We start from the raw sequence: 25,935 nt of genomic DNA on the forward strand, positions 1-25,935 counted from the left end.
AAGTAAAGTAGTTGCAAACTCATGCTTTTAGAGACTTGTTTGGGCTCATGAGAGGAGTAGAAAAACATCAAAAATTTCAGTCCTGCATGATTCTACCAAGAAATGTGTGTTCATTGAAACCGCTGGTTTTTGATAGTTTGGACCCTATTGAATAATGAATGTTTTGAATTTTCTCCAAAAGTAAAGTAGTTGCAAACTCATCCTTTTAGAAACTTGTTTGGGCTGTTGAGAGGAGTAAAAAACCATCAAAAATTTCAATCCTGCATGATTCTACCAAGAAATGTGATTCTTCATTCAAAACGCTGGTTTTTGCTATTGGGTTCTATTGAATAGTGAATGTTTTGAATTTTCTCCAAAAGTAAAGTAGTTGCAAACTCATGCTTTTAGAGACTTGTTTGGGCTCATGAGAGGAGTAGAAAAACATCAAAAATTTCAGTCCTGCATGATTCTACCAAGAAATGTGTGTTCATTGAAACCGCTGGTTTTTGATAGTTTGGGCCCTATTGAATAATGAATGTTTTGAATTTTCTCCAAAAGTAAAGTAGTTGTAAACTCATCCTTTTAGAAACTTGTTTGGGCTGTTGAGAGGAGTAAAAAACCATCAAAAATTTCAATCCTGCATGATTCTACCAAGAAATGTGATTCTTCATTCAAAACGCTGGTTTTTGCTATTGGGCTCTTTTGAGTAATGAATGTTTTGAATTTTCTCCAAAAGTAAAGTAGTTGCAAACTCATGCTTTTAGAGACTTGTTTGGGCTCATGAGAGGAGTAGAAAAACATCAAAAATTTCAGTCCTGCATGATTCTACCAAGAAATGTGTGTTCATTCAAACCGCTGGTTTTTGATAGTTTGGGCCCTATTGAATAATGAATGTTTTGAATTTTCTCCAAAAGTAAAGTAGTTGCAAACTCATCCTTTTAGAAACTTGTTTGGGCTGTTGAGAGGAGTAAAAAACCATCAAAAATTTCAATCCTGCATGATTCTACCAAGAAATGTGATTCTTCATTCAAAACCTGATTTTTGCTATTGGGCTCTATTGAATAATGAATGTTTTGAATTTTCTCCAAAAGTAAAGTAGTTGCAAACTCATGCTTTTAGAGACTTGTTTGGGCTCATGAGAGGAGTAGAAAAACATCAAAAATTTCAGTCCTGCATGATTCTACCAAGAAATGTGTGTTCATTGAAACCGCTGGTTTTTGATAGTTTGGGCCCTATTGAATAATGAATGTTTTGAATTTTCTCCAAAAGTAAAGTAGTTGCAAACTCATCCTTTTAGAAACTTGTTTGGGCTGTTGAGAGGAGTAAAAAACCATCAAAAATTTCAATCCTGCATGATTCTACCAAGAAATGTGATTCTTCATTCAAAACCTGATTTTTGCTATTGGGCTCTATTGAATAATGAATGTTTTGAATTTTCTTCAAAAGTAAAGTAGTTGCAAACTCATGCTTTTAGAGACTTGTTTGGGCTCATGAGAGGAGTAGAAAAACATCAAAAATTTCAGTCCTGCATGATTCTACCAAGAAATGTGTGTTCATTGAAACCGCTGGTTTTTGATAGTTTGGGCCCTATTGAATAATGAATGTTTTGAATTTTCTCCAAAAGTAAAGTAGTTGCAAACTCATCCTTTTAGAAACTTGTTTGGGCTGTTGAGAGGAGTAAAAAACCATCAAAAATTTCAATCCTGCATGATTTTACCAAGAAATGTGATTCTTCATTCAAAACCTGATTTTTGCTATTGGGCTCTATTGAATAATGAATGTTTTGAATTTTCTCCAAAAGTAAAGTAGTTGCAAACTCATGCTTTTAGAGACTTGTTTGGGCTCATGAGAGGAGTAGAAAAACATCAAAAATTTCAGTCCTGCATGATTCTACCAAGAAATGTGTGTTCATTGAAACCGCTGGTTTTTGATAGTTTGGGCCCTATTGAATAATGAATGTTTTGAATTTTCTCCAAAAGTAAAGTAGTTGCAAACTCATCCTTTTAGAAACTTGTTTGGGCTGTTGAGAGGAGTAAAAAACCATCAAAAATTTCAATCCTGCATGATTCTACCAAGAAATGTGATTCTTCATTCAAAACCTGATTTTTGCTATTGGGCTCTATTGAATAGTGAATGTTTTGAATTTTCTCCAAAAGTAAAGTAGTTGCAAACTCATGCTTTTAGAGACTTGTTTGGGCTCATGAGAGGAGTAGAAAAACATCAAAAATTTCAGTCCTGCATGATTCTACCAAGAAATGTGTGTTCATTGAAACCGCTGGTTTTTGATAGTTTGGGCCCTATTGAATAATGAATGTTTTGAATTTTCTCCAAAAGTAAAGTAGTTGCAAACTCATCCTTTTAGAAACTTGTTTGGGCTGTTGAGAGGAGTAAAAAACCATCAAAAATTTCAATCCTGCATGATTTTACCAAGAAATGTGATTCTTCATTCAAAACCTGATTTTTGCTATTGGGCTCTATTGAATAGTGAATGTTTTGAATTTTCTCCAAAAGTAAAGTAGTTGCAAACTCATGCTTTTAGAGACTTGTTTGGGCTCATGAGAGGAGTAGAAAAACATCAAAAATTTCAGTCCTGCATGATTTTACCAAGAAATGTGTGTTCATTGAAACCGCTGGTTTTTGATAGTTTGGGCCCTATTGAATAATGAATGTTTTGAATTTTCTCCAAAAGTAAAGTAGTTGCAAACTCATCCTTTTAGAAACTTGTTTGGGCTGTTGAGAGGAGTAAAAAACCATCAAAAATTTCAATCCTGCATGATTCTACCAAGAAATGTGATTCTTCATTCAAAACCTGATTTTTGCTATTGGGCTCTATTGAATAATGAATGTTTTGAATTTTCTCCAAAAGTAAAGTAGTTGCAAACTCATGCTTTTAGAGACTTGTTTGGGCTCATGAGAGGAGTAGAAAAACATCAAAAATTTCAGTCCTGCATGATTCTACCAAGAAATGTGTGTTCATTGAAACCGCTGGTTTTTGATAGTTTGGACCCTATTGAATAATGAATGTTTTGAATTTTCTCCAAAAGTAAAGTAGTTGCAAACTCATCCTTTTAGAAACTTGTTTGGGCTGTTGAGAGGAGTAAAAAACCATCAAAAATTTCAATCCTGCATGATTCTACCAAGAAATGTGATTCTTCATTCAAAACGCTGGTTTTTGCTATTGGGTTCTATTGAATAGTGAATGTTTTGAATTTTCTCCAAAAGTAAAGTAGTTGCAAACTCATGCTTTTAGAGACTTGTTTGGGCTCATGAGAGGAGTAGAAAAACATCAAAAATTTCAGTCCTGCATGATTCTACCAAGAAATGTGTGTTCATTGAAACCGCTGGTTTTTGATAGTTTGGGCCCTATTGAATAATGAATGTTTTGAATTTTCTCCAAAAGTAAAGTAGTTGTAAACTCATCCTTTTAGAAACTTGTTTGGGCTGTTGAGAGGAGTAAAAAACCATCAAAAATTTCAATCCTGCATGATTCTACCAAGAAATGTGATTCTTCATTCAAAACGCTGGTTTTTGCTATTGGGCTCTTTTGAGTAATGAATGTTTTGAATTTTCTCCAAAAGTAAAGTAGTTGCAAACTCATGCTTTTAGAGACTTGTTTGGGCTCATGAGAGGAGTAGAAAAACATCAAAAATTTCAGTCCTGCATGATTCTACCAAGAAATGTGTGTTCATTGAAACCGCTGGTTTTTGATAGTTTGGGCCCTATTGAATAATGAATGTTTTGAATTTTCTCCAAAAGTAAAGTAGTTGCAAACTCATCCTTTTAGAAACTTGTTTGGGCTGTTGAGAGGAGTAAAAAACCATCAAAAATTTCAATCCTGCATGATTCTACCAAGAAATGTGATTCTTCATTCAAAACCTGATTTTTGCTATTGGGCTCTATTGAATAATGAATGTTTTGAATTTTCTCCAAAAGTAAAGTAGTTGCAAACTCATGCTTTTAGAGACTTGTTTGGGCTCATGAGAGGAGTAGAAAAACATCAAAAATTTCAGTCCTGCATGATTCTACCAAGAAATGTGTGTTCATTCAAACCGCTGGTTTTTGATAGTTTGGGCCCTATTGAATAATGAATGTATTGAATTTTCTCCAAAAGTAAAGTAGTTGCAAACTCATCCTTTTAGAAACTTGTTTGGGCTGTTGAGAGGAGTAAAAAACCATCAAAAATTTCAATCCTGCATGATTCTACCAAGAAATGTGATTCTTCATTCAAAACGCTGGTTTTTGCTATTGGGCTCTATTGAATAATGAATGTTTTGAATTTTCTCCAAAAGTAAAGTAGTTGCAAACTCATCCTTTTAGAGACTTGTTTGGGCTCATGAGAGGAGTAGAAAAACATCAAAAATTTCAGTCCTGCACGATTCTACCAAGAAATGTGTGTTCATTCAAACCGCTGGTTTTTGATAGTTTGGGCCCTATTGAATAATGAATGTTTTGAATTTTCTCCAAAAGTAAAGTAGTTGCAAACTCATCCTTTTAGAAACTTGTTTGGGCTGTTGAGAGGAGTAAAAAACCATCAAAAATTTCAATCCTGCATGATTCTACCAAGAAATGTGATTCTTCATTCAAAACCTGATTTTTGCTATTGGGCTCTATTGAATAATGAATGTTTTGAATTTTCTCCAAAAGTAAAGTAGTTGCAAACTCATGCTTTTAGAGACTTGTTTGGGCTCATGAGAGGAGTAGAAAAACATCAAAAATTTCAGTCCTGCATGATTCTACCAAGAAATGTGTGTTCATTGAAACCGCTGGTTTTTGATAGTTTGGACCCTATTGAATAATGAATGTTTTGAATTTTCTCCAAAAGTAAAGTAGTTGCAAACTCATCCTTTTAGAAACTTGTTTGGGCTGTTGAGAGGAGTAAAAAACCATCAAAAATTTCAATCCTGCATGATTCTACCAAGAAATGTGATTCTTCATTCAAAACGCTGGTTTTTGCTATTGGGCTCTATTGAATAATGAATGTTTTGAATTTTCTCCAAAAGTAAAGTAGTTGCAAACTCATGCTTTTAGAGACTTGTTTGGGCTCATGAGAGGAGTAGAAAAACATCAAAAATTTCAGTCCTGCATGATTCTACCAAGAAATGTGTGTTCATTGAAACCGCTGGTTTTTGATAGTTTGGGCCCTATTGAATAATGAATGTTTTGAATTTTCTCCAAAAGTAAAGTAGTTGCAAACTCATCCTTTTAGAAACTTGTTTGGGCTGTTGAGAGGAGTAAAAAACCATCAAAAATTTCAATCCTGCATGATTCTACCAAGAAATATGATTCTTCATTCAAAACCTGATTTTTGCTATTGGGCTCTATTGAATAATGAATGTTTTGAATTTTCTTCAAAAGTAAAGTAGTTGCAAACTCATGCTTTTAGAGACTTGTTTGGGCTCATGAGAGGAGTAGAAAAACATCAAAAATTTCAGTCCTGCATGATTCTACCAAGAAATGTGTGTTCATTGCAACCGCTGGTTTTTGATAGTTTGGGCCCTATTGAATAATGAATGTTTTGAATTTTCTCCAAAAGTAAAGTAGTTGCAAACTCATCCTTTTAGAAACTTGTTTGGGCTGTTGAGAGGAGTAAAAAACCATCAAAAATTTCAATCCTGCATGATTCTACCAAGAAATGTGATTCTTCATTCAAAACGCTGGTTTTTGCTATTGGGCTCTATTGAATAATGAATGTTTTGAATTTTCTCCAAAAGTAAAGTAGTTGCAAACTCATGCTTTTAGAGACTTGTTTGGGCTCATGAGAGGAGTAGAAAAACATCAAAAATTTCAGTCCTGCATGAATCTACCAAGAAATGTGTGTTCATTGAAACGGCTGGTTTTTGATAGTTTGGGCCCTATTGAATAATGAATGTTTTGAATTTTCTCCAAAAGTAAAGTAGTTGCAAACTCATCCTTTTAGAAACTTGTTTGGGCTGTTGAGAGGAGTAAAAAACCATCAAAAATTTCAATCCTGCATGATTTTACCAAGAAATGTGATTCTTCATTCAAAACCTGATTTTTGCTATTGGGCTCTATTGAATAATGAATGTTTTGAATTTTCTCCAAAAGTAAAGTAGTTGCAAACTCATGCTTTTAGAGACTTGTTTGGGCTCATGAGAGGAGTAGAAAAACATCAAAAATTTCAGTCCTGCATGATTCTACCAAGAAATGTGTGTTCATTGAAACCACTGGTTTTTGATAGTTTGGGCCCTATTGAATAATGAATGTTTTGAATTTTCTCCAAAAGTAAAGTAGTTGCAAACTCATCCTTTTAGAAACTTGTTTGGGCTGTTGAGAGGAGTAAAAAACCATCAAAAATTTCAATCCTGCATGATTCTACCAAGAAATGTGATTCTTCATTCAAAACCTGATTTTTGCTATTGGGCTCTATTGAATAATGAATGTTTTGAATTTTCTCCAAAAGTAAAGTAGTTGCAAACTCATGCTTTTAGAGACTTGTTTGGGCTCATGAGAGGAGTAGAAAGACATCAAAAATTTCAGTCCTGCATGATTCTACCAAGAAATGTGTGTTCATTGAAACCGCTGGTTTTTGATAGTTTGGGCCCTATTGAATAATGAATGTTTTGAATTTTCTCCAAAAGTAAAGTAGTTGCAAACTCATCCTTTTAGAAACTTGTTTGGGCTGTTGAGAGGAGTAAAAAACCATCAAAAATTTCAATCCTGCATGATTCTACCAAGAAATGTGATTCTTCATTCAAAACCTGATTTTTGCTATTGGGCTCTATTGAATAATGAATGTTTTGAATTTTCTCCAAAAGTAAAGTAGTTGCAAACTCATGCTTTTAGAGACTTGTTTGGGCTCATGAGAGGAGTAGAAAAACATCAAAAATTTCAGTCCTGCATGATTCTACCAAGAAATGTGTGTTCATTGAAACCGCTGGTTTTTGATAGTTTGGGCCCTATTGAATGTTTTGAATTTTCTCCAAAAGTAAAGTAGTTGCAAACACATCCTTTTAGAAACTTGTTTGGGCTGTTGAGAGGAGTAAAAAACCATCAAAAATTTCAATCCTGCATGATTCTACCAAGAAATGTGATTCTTCATTCAAAACCTGATTTTTGCTATTGGGCTCTATTGAATAATGAATGTTTTGAATTTTCTCCAAAAGTAAAGTAGTTGCAAACTCATGCTTTTAGAGACTTGTTTGGGCTCATGAGAGGAGTAGAAAAACATCAAAAATTTCAGTCCTGCATGATTCTACCAAGAAATGTGTGTTCATTGAAACCGCTGGTTTTTGATAGTTTGGGCCCTATTGAATAATGAATGTTTTGAATTTTCTCCAAAAGTAAAGTAGTTGCAAACTCATCCTTTTAGAAACTTGTTTGGGCTGTTGAGAGGAGTAAAAAACCATCAAAAATTTCAATCCTGCATGATTTTACCAAGAAATGTGATTCTTCATTCAAAACCTGATTTTTGCTATTGGGCTCTATTGAATAGTGAATGTTTTGAATTTTCTCCAAAAGTAAAGTAGTTGCAAACTCATGCTTTTAGAGACTTGTTTGGGCTCATGAGAGGAGTAGAAAAACATCAAAAATTTCAGTCCTGCATGATTCTACCAAGAAATGTGTGTTCATTGAAACCGCTGGTTTTTGATAGTTTGGGCCCTATTGAATAATGAATGTTTTGAATTTTCTCCAAAAGTAAAGTAGTTGCAAACTCATCCTTTTAGAAACTTGTTTGGGCTGTTGAGAGGAGTAAAAAACCATCAAAAATTTCAATCCTGCATGATTCTACCAAGAAATGTGATTCTTCATTCAAAACCTGATTTTTGCTATTGGGCTCTATTGAATAATGAATGTTTTGAATTTTCTCCAAAAGTAAAGTAGTTGCAAACTCATGCTTTTAGAGACTTGTTTGGGCTCATGAGAGGAGTAGAAAAACATCAAAAATTTCAGTCCTGCATGATTCTACCAAGAAATGTGTGTTCATTGCAACCGCTGGTTTTTGATAGTTTGGGCCCTATTGAATAATGAATGTTTTGAATTTTCTCCAAAAGTAAAGTAGTTGCAAACTCATCCTTTTAGAAACTTGTTTGGGCTGTTGAGAGGAGTAAAAAACCATCAAAAATTTCAATCCTGCATGATTCTACCAAGAAATGTGATTCTTCATTCAAAACGCTGGTTTTTGCTATTGGGCTCTATTGAATAATGAATGTTTTGAATTTTCTCCAAAAGTAAAGTAGTTGCAAACTCATGCTTTTAGAGACTTGTTTGGGCTCATGAGAGGAGTAGAAAAACATCAAAAATTTCAGTCCTGCATGATTCTACCAAGAAATGTGTGTTCATTGAAACCGCTGGTTTTTGATAGTTTGGGCCCTATTGAATAATGAATGTTTTGAATTTTCTCCAAAAGTAAAGTAGTTGCAAACTCATCCTTTTAGAAACTTGTTTGGGCTGTTGAGAGGAGTAAAAAACCATCAAAAATTTCAATCCTGCATGATTTTACCAAGAAATGTGATTCTTCATTCAAAACCTGATTTTTGCTATTGGGCTCTATTGAATAATGAATGTTTTGAATTTTCTTCAAAAGTAAAGTAGTTGCAAACTCATGCTTATAGAGACTTGTTTGGGCTCATGAGAGGAGTAGAAAAACATCAAAAATTTCAGTCCTGCATGATTCTACCAAGAAATGTGTGTTCATTGAAACCGCTGGTTTTTGATAGTTTGGGCCCTATTGAATAATGAATGTTTTGAATTTTCTCCAAAAGTAAAGTAGTTGCAAACTCATCCTTTTAGAAACTTGTTTGGGCTGTTGAGAGGAGTAAAAAACCATCAAAAATTTCAATCCTGCATGATTCTACCAAGAAATGTGATTCTTCATTCAAAACGCTGGTTTTTGCTATTGGGCTCTATTGAATAATGAATGTTTTGAATTTTCTCCAAAAGTAAAGTAGTTGCAAACTCATGCTTTTAGAGACTTGTTTGGGCTCATGAGAGGAGTAGAAAAACATCAAAAATTTCAGTCCTGCATGATTCTACCAAGAAATGTGTGTTCATTGAAACCGCTGGTTTTTGATAGTTTGGGCCCTATTGAATAATGAATGTTTTGAATTTTCTCCAAAAGTAAAGTAGTTGCAAACTCATCCTTTTAGAAACTTGTTTGGGCTGTTGAGAGGAGTAAAAAACCATCAAAAATTTCAATCCTGCATGATTTTACCAAGAAATGTGATTCTTCATTCAAAACCTGATTTTTGCTATTGGGCTCTATTGAATAGTGAATGTTTTGAATTTTCTCCAAAAGTAAAGTAGTTGCAAACTCATGCTTTTAGAGACTTGTTTGGGCTCATGAGAGGAGTAGAAAAACATCAAAAATTTCAGTCCTGCATGATTTTACCAAGAAATGTGTGTTCATTGAAACCGCAGGTTTTTGATAGTTTGGGCCCTATTGAATAATGAATGTTTTGAATTTTCTCCAAAAGTAAAGTAGTTGCAAACTCATCCTTTTAGAAACTTGTTTGGGCTGTTGAGAGGAGTAAAAAACCATCAAAAATTTCAATCCTGCATGATTCTACCAAGAAATGTGATTCTTCATTCAAAACCTGATTTTTGCTATTGGGCTCTATTGAATAATGAATGTTTTGAATTTTCTCCAAAAGTAAAGTAGTTGCAAACTCATGCTTTTAGAGACTTGTTTGGGCTCATGAGAGGAGTAGAAAAACATCAAAAATTTCAGTCCTGCATGATTCTACCAAGAAATGTGTGTTCATTGAAACCGCTGGTTTTTGATAGTTTGGGCCCTATTGAATAATGAATGTTTTGAATTTTCTCCAAAAGTAAAGTAGTTGCAAACTCATCCTTTTAGAAACTTGTTTGGGCTGTTGAGAGGAGTAAAAAACCATCAAAAATTTCAATCCTGCATGATTCTACCAAGAAATATGATTCTTCATTCAAAACCTGATTTTTGCTATTGGGCTCTATTGAATAATGAATGTTTTGAATTTTCTTCAAAAGTAAAGTAGTTGCAAACTCATGCTTTTAGAGACTTGTTTGGGCTCATGAGAGGAGTAGAAAAACATCAAAAATTTCAGTCCTGCATGATTCTACCAAGAAATGTGTGTTCATTGCAACCGCTGGTTTTTGATAGTTTGGGCCCTATTGAATAATGAATGTTTTGAATTTTCTCCAAAAGTAAAGTAGTTGCAAACTCATCCTTTTAGAAACTTGTTTGGGCTGTTGAGAGGAGTAAAAAACCATCAAAAATTTCAATCCTGCATGATTCTACCAAGAAATGTGATTCTTCATTCAAAACGCTGGTTTTTGCTATTGGGCTCTTTTGAGTAATGAATGTTTTGAATTTTCTCCAAAAGTAAAGTAGTTGCAAACTCATGCTTTTAGAGACTTGATTGGGCTCATGAGAGGAGTAGAAAAACATCAAAAATTTCAGTCCTGCATGATTCTACCAAGAAATGTGTGTTCATTGAAACCGCTGGTTTTTGATAGTTTGGGCCCTATTGAATAATGAATGTTTTGAATTTTCTCCAAAAGTAAAGTAGTTGCAAACTCATCCTTTTAGAAACTTGTTTGGGCTGTTGAGAGGAGTAAAAAACCATCAAAAATTTCAATCCTGCATGATTCTACCAAGAAATGTGATTCTTCATTCAAAACCTGATTTTTGCTATTGGGCTCTATTGAATAATGAATGTTTTGAATTTTCTCCAAAAGTAAAGTAGTTGCAAACTCATGCTTTTAGAGACTTGTTTGGGCTCATGAGAGGAGTAGAAAAACATCAAAAATTTCAGTCCTGCATGATTCTACCAAGAAATGTGTGTTCATTCAAACCGCTGGTTTTTGATAGTTTGGGCCCTATTGAATAATGAATGTTTTGAATTTTCTCCAAAAGTAAAGTAGTTGCAAACTCATCCTTTTAGAAACTTGTTTGGGCTGTTGAGAGGAGTAAAAAACCATCAAAAATTTCAATCCTGCATGATTCTACCAAGAAATGTGATTCTTCATTCAAAACGCTGGTTTTTGCTATTGGGCTCTATTGAATAATGAATGTTTTGAATTTTCTCCAAAAGTAAAGTAGTTGCAAACTCATCCTTTTAGAGACTTGTTTGGGCTCATGAGAGGAGTAGAAAAACATCAAAAATTTCAGTCCTGCACGATTCTACCAAGAAATGTGTGTTCATTCAAACCGCTGGTTTTTGATAGTTTGGGCCCTATTGAATAATGAATGTTTTGAATTTTCTCCAAAAGTAAAGTAGTTGCAAACTCATCCTTTTAGAAACTTGTTTGGGCTGTTGAGAGGAGTAAAAAACCATCAAAAATTTCAATCCTGCATGATTCTACCAAGAAATGTGATTCTTCATTCAAAACCTGATTTTTGCTATTGGGCTCTATTGAATAATGAATGTTTTGAATTTTCTCCAAAAGTAAAGTAGTTGCAAACTCATGCTTTTAGAGACTTGTTTGGGCTCATGAGAGGAGTAGAAAAACATCAAAAATTTCAGTCCTGCATGATTCTACCAAGAAATGTGTGTTCATTGAAACCGCTGGTTTTTGATAGTTTGGACCCTATTGAATAATGAATGTTTTGAATTTTCTCCAAAAGTAAAGTAGTTGCAAACTCATCCTTTTAGAAACTTGTTTGGGCTGTTGAGAGGAGTAAAAAACCATCAAAAATTTCAATCCTGCATGATTCTACCAAGAAATGTGATTCTTCATTCAAAACGCTGGTTTTTGCTATTGGGCTCTATTGAATAATGAATGTTTTGAATTTTCTCCAAAAGTAAAGTATTTGCAAACTCATCCTTTTAGAGACTAGTTTGGGCTCATGAGAGGAGTAGAAAAACATCAAAAATTTCAGTCCTGCACGATTCTACCAAGAAATGTGTGTTCATTCAAACCGCTGGTTTTTTATATTTTGGGCCCTATTGTATAATGAATGTTTTGAATTTTCTCCAAAAGTAAAGTAGTTGCAAACTCATCCTTTTAGAAACTTGTTTGGGCTGTTGAGAGGAGTAAAAAACCATCAAAAATTTCAATCCTGCATGATTCTACCAAGAAATGTGATTCTTCATTCAAAACCTGATTTTTGCTATTGGGCTCTATTGAATAGTGAATGTTTTGAATTTTCTCCAAAAGTAAAGTAGTTGCAAACTCATGCTTTTAGAGACTTGTTTGGGCTCATGAGAGGAGTAGAAAAACATCAAAAATTTCAGTCCTGCATGATTCTACCAAGAAATGTGTGTTCATTGAAACCGCTGGTTTTTGATAGTTTGGGCCCTATTGAATAATGAATGTTTTGAATTTTCTCCAAAAGTAAAGTAGTTGCAAACTCATCCTTTTAGAAACTTGTTTGGGCTGTTGAGAGGAGTAAAAAACCATCAAAAATTTCAATCCTGCATGATTTTACCAAGAAATGTGATTCTTCATTCAAAACCTGATTTTTGCTATTGGGCTCTATTGAATAGTGAATGTTTTGAATTTTCTCCAAAAGTAAAGTAGTTGCAAACTCATGCTTTTAGAGACTTGTTTGGGCTCATGAGAGGAGTAGAAAAACATCAAAAATTTCAGTCCTGCATGATTTTACCAAGAAATGTGTGTTCATTGAAACCGCTGGTTTTTGATAGTTTGGGCCCTATTGAATAATGAATGTTTTGAATTTTCTCCAAAAGTAAAGTAGTTGCAAACTCATCCTTTTAGAAACTTGTTTGGGCTGTTGAGAGGAGTAAAAAACCATCAAAAATTTCAATCCTGCATGATTCTACCAAGAAATATGATTCTTCATTCAAAACCTGATTTTTGCTATTGGGCTCTATTGAATAATGAATGTTTTGAATTTTCTTCAAAAGTAAAGTAGTTGCAAACTCATGCTTTTAGAGACTTGTTTGGGCTCATGAGAGGAGTAGAAAAACATCAAAAATTTCAGTCCTGCATGATTCTACCAAGAAATGTGTGTTCATTGCAACCGCTGGTTTTTGATAGTTTGGGCCCTATTGAATAATGAATGTTTTGAATTTTCTCCAAAAGTAAAGTAGTTGCAAACTCATCCTTTTAGAAACTTGTTTGGGCTGTTGAGAGGAGTAAAAAACCATCAAAAATTTCAATCCTGCATGATTCTACCAAGAAATGTGATTCTTCATTCAAAACGCTGGTTTTTGCTATTGGGCTCTATTGAATAATGAATGTTTTGAATTTTCTCCAAAAGTAAAGTAGTTGCAAACTCATGCTTTTAGAGACTTGTTTGGGCTCATGAGAGGAGTAGAAAAACATCAAAAATTTCAGTCCTGCATGATTCTACCAAGAAATGTGTGTTCATTGAAACCGCTGGTTTTTGATAGTTTGGGCCCTATTGAATAATGAATGTTTTGAATTTTCTCCAAAAGTAAAGTAGTTGCAAACTCATCCTTTTAGAAACTTGTTTGGGCTGTTGAGAGGAGTAAAAAACCATCAAAAATTTCAATCCTGCATGATTTTACCAAGAAATGTGATTCTTCATTCAAAACCTGATTTTTGCTATTGGGCTCTATTGAATAATGAATGTTTTGAATTTTCTCCAAAAGTAAAGTAGTTGCAAACTCATGCTTTTAGAGACTTGTTTGGGCTCATGAGAGGAGTAGAAAAACATCAAAAATTTCAGTCCTGCATGATTCTACCAAGAAATGTGTGTTCATTGAAACCACTGGTTTTTGATAGTTTGGGCCCTATTGAATAATGAATGTTTTGAATTTTCTCCAAAAGTAAAGTAGTTGCCAACTCATCCTTTTAGAAACTTGTTTGGGCTGTTGAGAGGAGTAAAAAACCATCAAAAATTTCAATCCTGCATGATTCTACCAAGAAATGTGATTCTTCATTCAAAACCTGATTTTTGCTATTGGGCTCTATTGAATAATGAATGTTTTGAATTTTCTCCAAAAGTAAAGTAGTTGCAAACTCATGCTTTTAGAGACTTGTTTGGCCTCATGAGAGGAGTAGAAAAACATCAAAAATTTCAGTCCTGCATGATTCTACCAAGAAATGTGTGTTCATTGAAACCGCTGGTTTTTGATAGTTTGGGCCCTATTGAATAATGAATGTTTTGAATTTTCTCCAAAAGTAAAGTAGTTGCAAACTCATCCTTTTAGAAACTTGTTTGGGCTGTTGAGAGGAGTAAAAAACCATCAAAAATTTCAATCCTGCATGATTCTACCAAGAAATGTGATTCTTCATTCAAAACCTGATTTTTGCTATTGGGCTCTATTGAATAATGAATGTTTTGAATTTTCTCCAAAAGTAAAGTAGTTGCAAACTCATGCTTTTAGAGACTTGTTTGGGCTCATGAGAGGAGTAGAAAAACATCAAAAATTTCAGTCCTGCATGATTCTACCAAGAAATGTGTGTTCATTGAAACCGCTGGTTTTTGATAGTTTGGGCCCTATTGAATGTTTTGAATTTTCTCCAAAAGTAAAGTAGTTGCAAACACATCCTTTTAGAAACTTGTTTGGGCTGTTGAGAGGAGTAAAAAACCATCAAAAATTTCAATCCTGCATGATTCTACCAAGAAATGTGATTCTTCATTCAAAACCTGATTTTTGCTATTGGGCTCTATTGAATAATGAATGTTTTGAATTTTCTTCAAAAGTAAAGTAGTTGCAAACTCATGCTTATAGAGACTTGTTTGGGCTCATGAGAGGAGTAGAAAAACATCAAAAATTTCAGTCCTGCATGATTCTACCAAGAAATGTGTGTTCATTGAAACCGCTGGTTTTTGATAGTTTGGGCCCTATTGAATAATGAATGTTTTGAATTTTCTCCAAAAGTAAAGTAGTTGCAAACTCATCCTTTTAGAAACTTGTTTGGGCTGTTGAGAGGAGTAAAAAACCATCAAAAATTTCAATCCTGCATGATTCTACCAAGAAATGTGATTCTTCATTCAAAACGCTGGTTTTTGCTATTGGGCTCTATTGAATAATGAATGTTTTGAATTTTCTCCAAAAGTAAAGTAGTTGCAAACTCATGCTTTTAGAGACTTGTTTGGGCTCATGAGAGGAGTAGAAAAACATCAAAAATTTCAGTCCTGCATGATTCTACCAAGAAATGTGTGTTCATTGAAACCGCTGGTTTTTGATAGTTTGGGCCCTATTGAATAATGAATGTTTTGAATTTTCTCCAAAAGTAAAGTAGTTGCAAACTCATCCTTTTAGAAACTTGTTTGGGCTGTTGAGAGGAGTAAAAAACCATCAAAAATTTCAATCCTGCATGATTTTACCAAGAAATGTGATTCTTCATTCAAAACCTGATTTTTGCTATTGGGCTCTATTGAATAGTGAATGTTTTGAATTTTCTCCAAAAGTAAAGTAGTTGCAAACTCATGCTTTTAGAGACTTGTTTGGGCTCATGAGAGGAGTAGAAAAACATCAAAAATTTCAGTCCTGCATGATTCTACCAAGAAATGTGTGTTCATTGAAACCGCTGGTTTTTGATAGTTTGGGCCCTATTGAATAATGAATGTTTTGAATTTTCTCCAAAAGTAAAGTAGTTGCAAACTCATCCTTTTAGAAACTTGTTTGGGCTGTTGAGAGGAGTAAAAAACCATCAAAAATTTCAATCCTGCATGATTCTACCAAGAAATGTGATTCTTCATTCAAAACCTGATTTTTGCTATTGGGCTCTATTGAATAATGAATGTTTTGAATTTTCTCCAAAAGTAAAGTAGTTGCAAACTCATGCTTTTAGAGACTTGTTTGGGCTCATGAGAGGAGTAGAAAAACATCAAAAATTTCAGTCCTGCATGATTCTACCAAGAAATGTGTGTTCATTGAAACCGCTGGTTTTTGATAGTTTGGGCCCTATTGAATAATGAATGTTTTGAATTTTCTCCAAAAGTAAAGTAGTTGCAAACTCATCCTTTTAGAAACTTGTTTGGGCTGTTGAGAGGAGTAAAAAACCATCAAAAATTTCAATCCTGCATGATTCTACCAAGAAATATGATTCTTCATTCAAAACCTGATTTTTGCTATTGGGCTCTATTGAATAATGAATGTTTTGAATTTTCTTCAAAAGTAAAGTAGTTGCAAACTCATGCTTTTAGAGACTTGTTTGGGCTCATGAGAGGAGTAGAAAAACATCAAAAATTTCAGTCCTGCATGATTCTACCAAGAAATGTGTGTTCATTGCAACCGCTGGTTTTTGATAGTTTGGGCCCTATTGAATAATGAATGTTTTGAATTTTCTCCAAAAGTAAAGTAGTTGCAAACTCATCCTTTTAGAAACTTGTTTGGGCTGTTGAGAGGAGTAAAAAACCATCAAAAATTTCAATCCTGCATGATTCTACCAAGAAATGTGATTCTTCATTCAAAACGCTGGTTTTTGCTATTGGGCTCTATTGAATAATGAATGTTTTGAATTTTCTCCAAAAGTAAAGTAGTTGCAAACTCATGCTTTTAGAGACTTGTTTGGGCTCATGAGAGGAGTAGAAAAACATCAAAAATTTCAGTCCTGCATGATTCTACCAAGAAATGTGTGTTCATTGAAACCGCTGGTTTTTGATAGTTTGGGCCCTATTGAATAATGAATGTTTTGAATTTTCTCCAAAAGTAAAGTAGTTGCAAACTCATCCTTTTAGAAACTTGTTTGGACTGTTGAGAGGAGTAAAAAACCATCAAAAATTTCAATCCTGCATGATTTTACCAAGAAATGTGATTCTTCATTCAAAACCTGATTTTTGCTATTGGGCTCTATTGAATAATGAATGTTTTGAATTTTCTCCAAAAGTAAAGTAGTTGCAAACTCATGCTTTTAGAGACTTGTTTGGGCTCATGAGAGGAGTAGAAAAACATCAAAAATTTCAGTCCTGCATGATTCTACCAAGAAATGTGTGTTCATTGAAACCACTGGTTTTTGATAGTTTGGGCCCTATTGAATAATGAATGTTTTGAATTTTCTCCAAAAGTAAAGTAGTTGCAAACTCATCCTTTTAGAAACTTGTTTGGGCTGTTGAGAGGAGTAAAAAACCATCAAAAATTTCAATCCTGCATGATTCTACCAAGAAATGTGATTCTTCATTCAAAACCTGATTTTTGCTATTGGGCTCTATTGAACAATGAATGTTTTGAATTTTCTCCAAAAGTAAAGTAGTTGCAAACTCATGCTTTTAGAGACTTGTTTGGGCTCATGAGAGGAGTAGAAAAACATCAAAAATTTCAGTCCTGCATGATTCTACCAAGAAATGTGTGTTCATTGAAACCGCTGGTTTTTGATAGTTTGGGCCCTATTGAATAATGAATATTTTGAATTTTCTCCAAAAGTAAAGTAGTTGCAAACTCATCCTTTTAGAAACTTGTTTGGGCTGTTGAGAGGAGTAAAAAACCATCAAAAATTTCAATCCTGCATGATTCTACCAAGAAATGTGATTCTTCATTCAAAACCTGATTTTTGCTATTGGGCTCTATTGAATAATGAATGTTTTGAATTTTCTCCAAAAGTAAAGTAGTTGCAAACTCATGCTTTTAGAGACTTGTTTGGGCTCATGAGAGGAGTAGAAAAACATCAAAAATTTCAGTCCTGCATGATTCTACCAAGAAATGTGTGTTCATTGAAACCGCTGGTTTTTGATAGTTTGGGCCCTATTGAATGTTTTGAATTTTCTCCAAAAGTAAAGTAGTTGCAAACACATCCTTTTAGAAACTTGTTTGGGCTGTTGAGAGGAGTAAAAAACCATCAAAAATTTCAATCCTGCATGATTCTACCAAGAAATGTGATTCTTCATTCAAAACCTGATTTTTGCTATTGGGCTCTATTGAATAATGAATGTTTTGAATTTTCTTCAAAAGTAAAGTAGTTGCAAACTCATGCTTATAGAGACTTGTTTGGGCTCATGAGAGGAGTAGAAAAACATCAAAAATTTCAGTCCTGCATGATTCTACCAAGAAATGTGTGTTCATTGAAACCGCTGGTTTTTGATAGTTTGGGCCCTATTGAATAATGAATGTTTTGAATTTTCTCCAAAAGTAAAGTAGTTGCAAACTCATCCTTTTAGAAACTTGTTTGGGCTGTTGAGAGGAGTAAAAAACCATCAAAAATTTCAATCCTGCATGATTCTACCAAGAAATGTGATTCTTCATTCAAAACGCTGGTTTTTGCTATTGGGCTCTATTGAATAATGAATGTTTTGAATTTTCTCCAAAAGTAAAGTAGTTGCAAACTCATGCTTTTAGAGACTTGTTTGGGCTCATGAGAGGAGTAGAAAAACATCAAAAATTTCAGTCCTGCATGATTCTACCAAGAAATGTGTGTTCATTGAAACCGCTGGTTTTTGATAGTTTGGGCCCTATTGAATAATGAATGTTTTGAATTTTCTCCAAAAGTAAAGTAGTTGCAAACTCATCCTTTTAGAAACTTGTTTGGGCTGTTGAGAGGAGTAAAAAACCATCAAAAATTTCAATCCTGCATGATTTTACCAAGAAATGTGATTCTTCATTCAAAACCTGATTTTTGCTATTGGGCTCTATTGAATAGTGAATGTTTTGAATTTTCTCCAAAAGTAAAGTAGTTGCAAACTCATGCTTTTAGAGACTTGTTTGGGCTCATGAGAGGAGTAGAAAAACATCAAAAATTTCAGTCCTGCATGATTCTACCAAGAAATGTGTGTTCATTCAAACCGCTGGTTTTTGATAGTTTGGGCCCTATTGAATAATGAATGTTTTGAATTTTCTCCAAAAGTAAAGTAGTTGCAAACTCATCCTTTTAGAAACTTGTTTGGGCTGTTGAGAGGAGTAAAAAACCATCAAAAATTTCAATCCTGCATGATTCTACCAAGAAATGTGATTCTTCATTCAAAACCTGATTTTTGCTATTGGGCTCTATTGAATAATGAATGTTTTGAATTTTCTCCAAAAGTAAAGTAGTTGCAAACTCATGCTTTTAGAGACTTGTTTGGGCTCATGAGAGGAGTAGAAAAACATCAAAAATTTCAGTCCTGCATGATTCTACCAAGAAATGTGTGTTCATTGCAACCGCTGGTTTTTGATAGTTTGGGCCCTATTGAATAATGAATGTTTTGAATTTTCTCCAAAAGTAAAGTAGTTGCAAACTCATCCTTTTAGAAACTTGTTTGGGCTGTTGAGAGGAGTAAAAAACCATCAAAAATTTCAATCCTGCATGATTCTACCAAGAAATGTGATTCTTCATTCAAAACGCTGGTTTTTGCTATTGGGCTCTATTGAATAATGAATGTTTTGAATTTTCTCCAAAAGTAAAGTAGTTGCAAACTCATGCTTTTAGAGACTTGTTTGGGCTCATGAGAGGAGTAGAAAAACATCAAAAATTTCAGTCCTGCATGATTCTACCAAGAAATGTGTGTTCATTGAAACCGCTGGTTTTTGATAGTTTGGGCCCTATTGAATAATGAATGTTTTGAATTTTCTCCAAAAGTAAAGTAGTTGCAAACTCATCCTTTTAGAAACTTGTTTGGGCTGTTGAGAGGAGTAAAAAACCATCAAAAATTTCAATCCTGCATGATTTTACCAAGAAATGTGATTCTTCATTCAAAACCTGATTTTTGCTATTGGGCTCTATTGAATAATGAATGTTTTGAATTTTCTTCAAAAGTAAAGTAGTTGCAAACTCATGCTTATAGAGACTTGTTTGGGCTCATGAGAGGAGTAGAAAAACATCAAAAATTTCAGTCCTGCATGATTCTACCAAGAAATGTGTGTTCATTGAAACCGCTGGTTTTTGATAGTTTGGGCCCTATTGAATAATGAATGTTTTGAATTTTCTCCAAAAGTAAAGTAGTTGCAAACTCATCCTTTTAGAAACTTGTTTGGGCTGTTGAGAGGAGTAAAAAACCATCAAAAATTTCAATCCTGCATGATTCTACCAAGAAATGTGATTCTTCATTCAAAACGCTGGTTTTTGCTATTGGGCTCTATTGAATAATGAATGTTTTGAATTTTCTCCAAAAGTAAAGTAGTTGCAAACTCATGCTTTTAGAGACTTGTTTGGGCTCATGAGAGGAGTAGAAAAACATCAAAAATTTCAGTCCTGCATGATTCTACCAAGAAATGTGTGTTCATTGAAACCGCTGGTTTTTGATAGTTTGGGCCCTATTGAATAATGAATGTTTTGAATTTTCTCCAAAAGTAAAGTAGTTGCAAACTCATCCTTTTAGAAACTTGTTTGGGCTGTTGAGAGGAGTAAAAAACCATCAAAAATTTCAATCCTGCATGATTTTACCAAGAAATGTGATTCTTCATTCAAAACCTGATTTTTGCTATTGGGCTCTATTGAATAGTGAATGTTTTGAATTTTCTCCAAAAGTAAAGTAGTTGCAAACTCATGCTTTTAGAGACTTGTTTGGGCTCATGAGAGGAGTAGAAAAACATCAAAAATTTCAGTCCTGCATGATTCTACCAAGAAATGTGTGTTCATTGAAACCGCTGGTTTTTGATAGTTTGGGCCCTATTGAATAATGAATGTTTTGAATTTTCTCCAAAAGTAAAGTAGTTGCAAACTCATCCTTTTAGAAACTTGTTTGGGCTGTTGAGAGGAGTAAAAAACCATCAAAAATTTCAATCCTGCATGATTCTACCAAGAAATGTGATTCTTCATTCAAAACCTGATTTTTGCTATTGGGCTCTATTGAATAATGAATGTTTTGAATTTTCTCCAAAAGTAAAGTAGTTGCAAACTCATGCTTTTAGAGACTTGTTTGGGCTCATGAGAGGAGTAGAAAAACATCAAAAATTTCAGTCCTGCATGATTCTACCAAGAAATGTGTGTTCATTGCAACCGCTGGTTTTTGATAGTTTGGGCCCTATTGAATAATGAATGTTTTGAATTTTCTCCAAAAGTAAAGTAGTTGCAAACTCATCCTTTTAGAAACTTGTTTGGGCTGTTGAGAGGAGTAAAAAACCATCAAAAATTTCAATCCTGCATGATTCTACCAAGAAATGTGATTCTTCATTCAAAACGCTGGTTTTTGCTATTGGGCTCTATTGAATAATGAATGTTTTGAATTTTCTCCAAAAGTAAAGTAGTTGCAAACTCATGCTTTTAGAGACTTGTTTGGGCTCATGAGAGGAGTAGAAAAACATCAAAAATTTCAGTCCTGCATGATTCTACCAAGAAATGTGTGTTCATTGAAACCGCTGGTTTTTGATAGTTTGGGCCCTATTGAATAATGAATGTTTTGAATTTTCTCCAAAAGTAAAGTAGTTGCAAACTCATCCTTTTAGAAACTTGTTTGGGCTGTTGAGAGGAGTAAAAAACCATCAAAAATTTCAATCCTGCATGATTTTACCAAGAAATGTGATTCTTCATTCAAAACCTGATTTTTGCTATTGGGCTCTATTGAATAATGAATGTTTTGAATTTTCTCCAAAAGTAAAGTAGTTGCAAACTCATGCTTTTAGAGACTTGTTTGGGCTCATGAGAGGAGTAGAAAAACATCAAAAATTTCAGTTCTGCATGATTCTACCAAGAAATGTGTGTTCATTGAAACCGCTGGTTTTTGATAGTTTGGGCCCTATTGAATAATGAATGTTTTGAATTTTCTCCAAAAGTAAAGTAGTTGCAAACTCATCCTTTTAGAAACTTGTTTGGGCTGTTGAGAGGAGTAAAAAACCATCAAAAATTTCAATCCTGCATGATTCTACCAAGAAATGTGATTCTTCATTCAAAACCTGATTTTTGCTATTGGGCTCTATTGAATAATGAATGTTTTGAATTTTCTCCAAAAGTAAAGTAGTTGCAAACTCATGCTTTTAGAGACTTGTTTGGGCTCATGAGAGGAGTAGAAAAACATCAAAAATTTCAGTCCTGCATGATTCTACCAAGAAATGTGTGTTCATTGAAACCGCTGGTTTTTGATAGTTTGGGCCCTATTGAATAATGAATGTTTTGAATTTTCTCCAAAAGTAAAGTAGTTGCAAACTCATCCTTTTAGAAACTTGTTTGGGCTGTTGAGAGGAGTAAAAAACCATCAAAAATTTCAATCCTGCATGATTCTACCAAGAAATGTGATTCTTCATTCAAAACCTGATTTTTGCTATTGGGCTCTATTGAATAATGAATGTTTTGAATTTTCTCCAAAAGTAAAGTAGTTGCAAACTCATGCTTTTAGAGACTTGTTTGGGCTCATGAGAGGAGTAGAAAAACATCAAAAATTTCAGTCCTGCATGATTCTACCAAGAAATGTGTGTTCATTGAAACCGCTGGTTTTTGATAGTTTGGGCCCTATTGAATGTTTTGAATTTTCTCCAAAAGTAAAGTAGTTGCAAACACATCCTTTTAGAAACTTGTTTGGGCTGTTGAGAGGAGTAAAAAACCATCAAAAATTTCAATCCTGCATGATTCTACCAAGAAATGTGATTCTTCATTCAAAACCTGATTTTTGCTATTGGGCTCTATTGAATAATTAATGTTTTGAATTTTCTTCAAAAGTAAAGTAGTTGCAAACTCATGCTTATAGAGACTTGTTTGGGCTCATGAGAGGAGTAGAAAAACATCAAAAATTTCAGTCCTGCATGATTCTACCAAGAAATGTGTGTTCATTGAAACCGCTGGTTTTTGATAGTTTGGGCCCTATTGAATAATGAATGTTTTGAATTTTCTCCAAAAGTAAAGTAGTTGCAAACTCATCCTTTTAGAAACTTGTTTGGGCTGTTGAGAGGAGTAAAAAACCATCAAAAATTTCAATCCTGCATGATTCTACCAAGAAATGTGATTCTTCATTCAAAACGCTGGTTTTTGCTATTGGGCTCTATTGAATAATGAATGTTTTGAATTTTCTCCAAAAGTAAAGTAGTTGCAAACTCATGCTTTTAGAGACTTGTTTGGGCTCATGAGAGGAGTAGAAAAACATCAAAAATTTCAGTCCTGCATGATTCTACCAAGAAATGTGTGTTCATTGAAACCGCTGGTTTTTGATAGTTTGGGCCCTATTGAATAATGAATGTTTTGAATTTTCTCCAAAAGTAAAGTAGTTGCAAACTCATCCTTTTAGAAACTTGTTTGGGCTGTTGAGAGGAGTAAAAAACCATCAAAAATTTCAATCCTGCATGATTTTACCAAGAAATGTGATTCTTCATTCAAAACCTGATTTTTGCTATTGGGCTCTATTGAATAGTGAATGTTTTGAATTTTCTCCAAAAGTAAAGTAGTTGCAAACTCATGCTTTTAGAGACTTGTTTGGGCTCATGAGAGGAGTAGAAAAACATCAAAAATTTCAGTCCTGCATGATGCTACCAAGAAATGTGTGTTCATTCAAACAGCTGGTTTTTGATAGTTTGGGCCCTATTGAATAATGAATGTTTTGAATTTTCTCCAAAAGTAAAGTAGTTGCAAACTCATCCTTTTAGAAACTTGTTTGGGCTGTTGAGAGGAGTAAAAAACCATCAAAAATTTCAATCCTGCATGATTTTACCAAGAAATGTGATTCTTCATTCAAAACCTGATTTTTGCTATTGGGCTCTATTGAATAATGAATGTTTTGAATTTTCTCCAAAAGTAAAGTAGTTGCAAACTCATGCTTTTAGAGACTTGTTTGGGCTCATGAGAGGAGTAGAAAAACATCAAAAATTTCAGTCCTGCATGATTCTACCAAGAAATGTGTGTTCATTGAAACCGCTGGTTTTTGATAGTTTGGGCCCTATTGAATAATGAATGTTTTGAATTTTCTCCAAAAGTAAAGTAGTTACAAACTCATCCTTTTAGAAACTTGTTTGGGCTGTTGAGAGGAGTAAAAAACCATCAAAAATTTCAATCCTGCATGATTCTACCAAGAAATGTGATTCTTCATTCAAAACCTGATTTTTGCTATTGGGATCTATTGAATAATGAATGTTTTGAATTTTCTCCAAAAGTAAAGTAGTTGCAAACTCATCCTTTTAGAAACTTGTTTGGGCTGTTGAGAGGAGTAAAAAAACATCAAAAATTTCAATCCTGCATGATTCTACCAAGAAATGTGATTCTTCATTCAAAACCTGATTTTTGCTATTGGGCTCTATTGAATAATGAATGTTTTGAATTTTCTCCAAAAGTAAAGTAGTTGCAAACTCATGCTTTTAGAGACTTGTTTGGGCTCATGAGAGTAGAAAAACATCAAAAATTTCAGTCCTACATGATTCTACCAAGAAATGTGTGTTAATTGAAACCGCTGGTTTTTGATAGTTTGGGCCCTATTGAATAATGAATGTTTTGAATTTTCTCCAAAAGTAAAGTAGTTGCAAACTCATCCTTTTAGAAACTTGTTTGGGCTGTTGAGAGGAGTAAAAAACCATCAAAAATTTCAATCCTGCATGATTCTACCAAGAAATGTGATTCATCATTCAAAACGCTGGTTTTTGCTATTGGGCTCTTTTGAGTAATGAATGTTTTGAATTTTCTCCAAAAGTAAAGTAGTTGCAAACTCATGCTTTTAGAGACTTGTTTGGGCTCATGAGAGGAGTAGAAAAACATCAAAAATTTCAGTCCTGCATGATTCTACCAAGAAATGTGTGTTCATTGAAACCGCTGGTTTTTGATAGTTTGGGCCCTATTGAATAATGAATGTTTTGAATTTTCTCCAAAAGTAAAGTAGTTGCAAACTCATCCTTTTAGAAACTTGTTTGGGCTGTTGAGAGGAGTAAAAAACCATCAAAAATTTCAATCCTGCATGATTCTACCAAGAAATGTGATTCTTCATTCAAAACCTGATTTTTGCTATTGGGCTCTATTGAATAATGAATGTTTTGAATTTTCTCCAAAAGTAAAGTAGTTGCAAACTCATGCTTTTAGAGACTTGTTTGGGCTCATGAGAGGAGTAGAAAAACATCAAAAATTTCAGTCCTGCATGATTCTACCAAGAAATGTGTGTTCATTGAAACCGCTGGTTTTTGATAGTTTGGGCCCTATTGAATAATGAATGTTTTGAATTTTCTCCAAAAGTAAAGTAGTTGCAAACTCATCCTTTTAGAAACTTGTTTGGGCTGTTGAGAGGAGTAAAAAACCATCAAAAATTTCAATCCTGCATGATTCTACCAAGAAATGTGATTCTTCATTCAAAACGCTGGTTTTTGCTATTGGGCTCTATTGAATAATGAATGTTTTGAATTTTCTCCAAAAGTAAAGTAGTTGCAAACTCATGCTTTTAGAGACTTGTTTGGGCTCATGAGAGGAGTAGAAAAACATCAAAAATTTCAGTCCTGCATGATTCTACCAAGAAATGTGTGTTCATTCAAACCGCTGGTTTTTGATAGTTTGGGCCCAATTGAATAATGAATGTTTTGAATTTTCTCCAAAAGTAAAGCAGTTGCAAACTCATCCTTTTAGAAACTTGTTTGGGCTGTTGAGAGGAGTAAAAAACCATCAAAAATTTCAATCCTGCATGATTCTACCAAGAAATGTGATACTTCATTCAAAACCTGATTTTTGCTATTGGGCTCTATTGAATAATGAATGTTTTGAATTTTCTCCAAAAGTAAAGTAGTTGCAAACTCATGCTTTTAGAGACTTGTTTGGGCTCATGAGAGTAGAAAAACATCAAAAATTTCAGTCCTACATGATTCTACCAAGAAATGTGTGTTAATTGAAACCGCTGGTTTTTGATAGTTTGGGCCCTATTGAATAATGAATGTTTTGAATTTTCTCCAAAAGTAAAGTAGTTGCAAACTCATCCTTTTAGAAACTTGTTTGGGCTGTTGAGAGGAGTAAAAAACCATCAAAAATTTCAATCCTGCATGATTCTACCAAGAAATGTGATTCTTCATTCAAAACGCTGGTTTTTGCTATTGGGCTCTTTTGAGTAATGAATGTTTTGAATTTTCTCCAAAAGTAAAGTAGTTGCAAACTCATGCTTTTAGAGACTTGTTTGGGCTCATGAGAGGAGTAGAAAAACATCAAAAATTTCAGTCCTGCATGATTCTACCAAGAAATGTGTGTTCATTGAAACCGCTGGTTTTTGATAGTTTGGGCCCTATTGAATAATGAATGTTTTGAATTTTCTCCAAAAGTAAAGTAGTTGCAAACTCATCCTTTTAG

This window comes from Dendrobates tinctorius, unplaced genomic scaffold (assembly GCF_039654945.1).
Source record: "Dendrobates tinctorius isolate UK_male_01 unplaced genomic scaffold, ASM3965494v1 ptg000012l, whole genome shotgun sequence".
In the NCBI taxonomy this organism is placed as follows: Eukaryota; Metazoa; Chordata; class Amphibia; order Anura; family Dendrobatidae; genus Dendrobates; species Dendrobates tinctorius.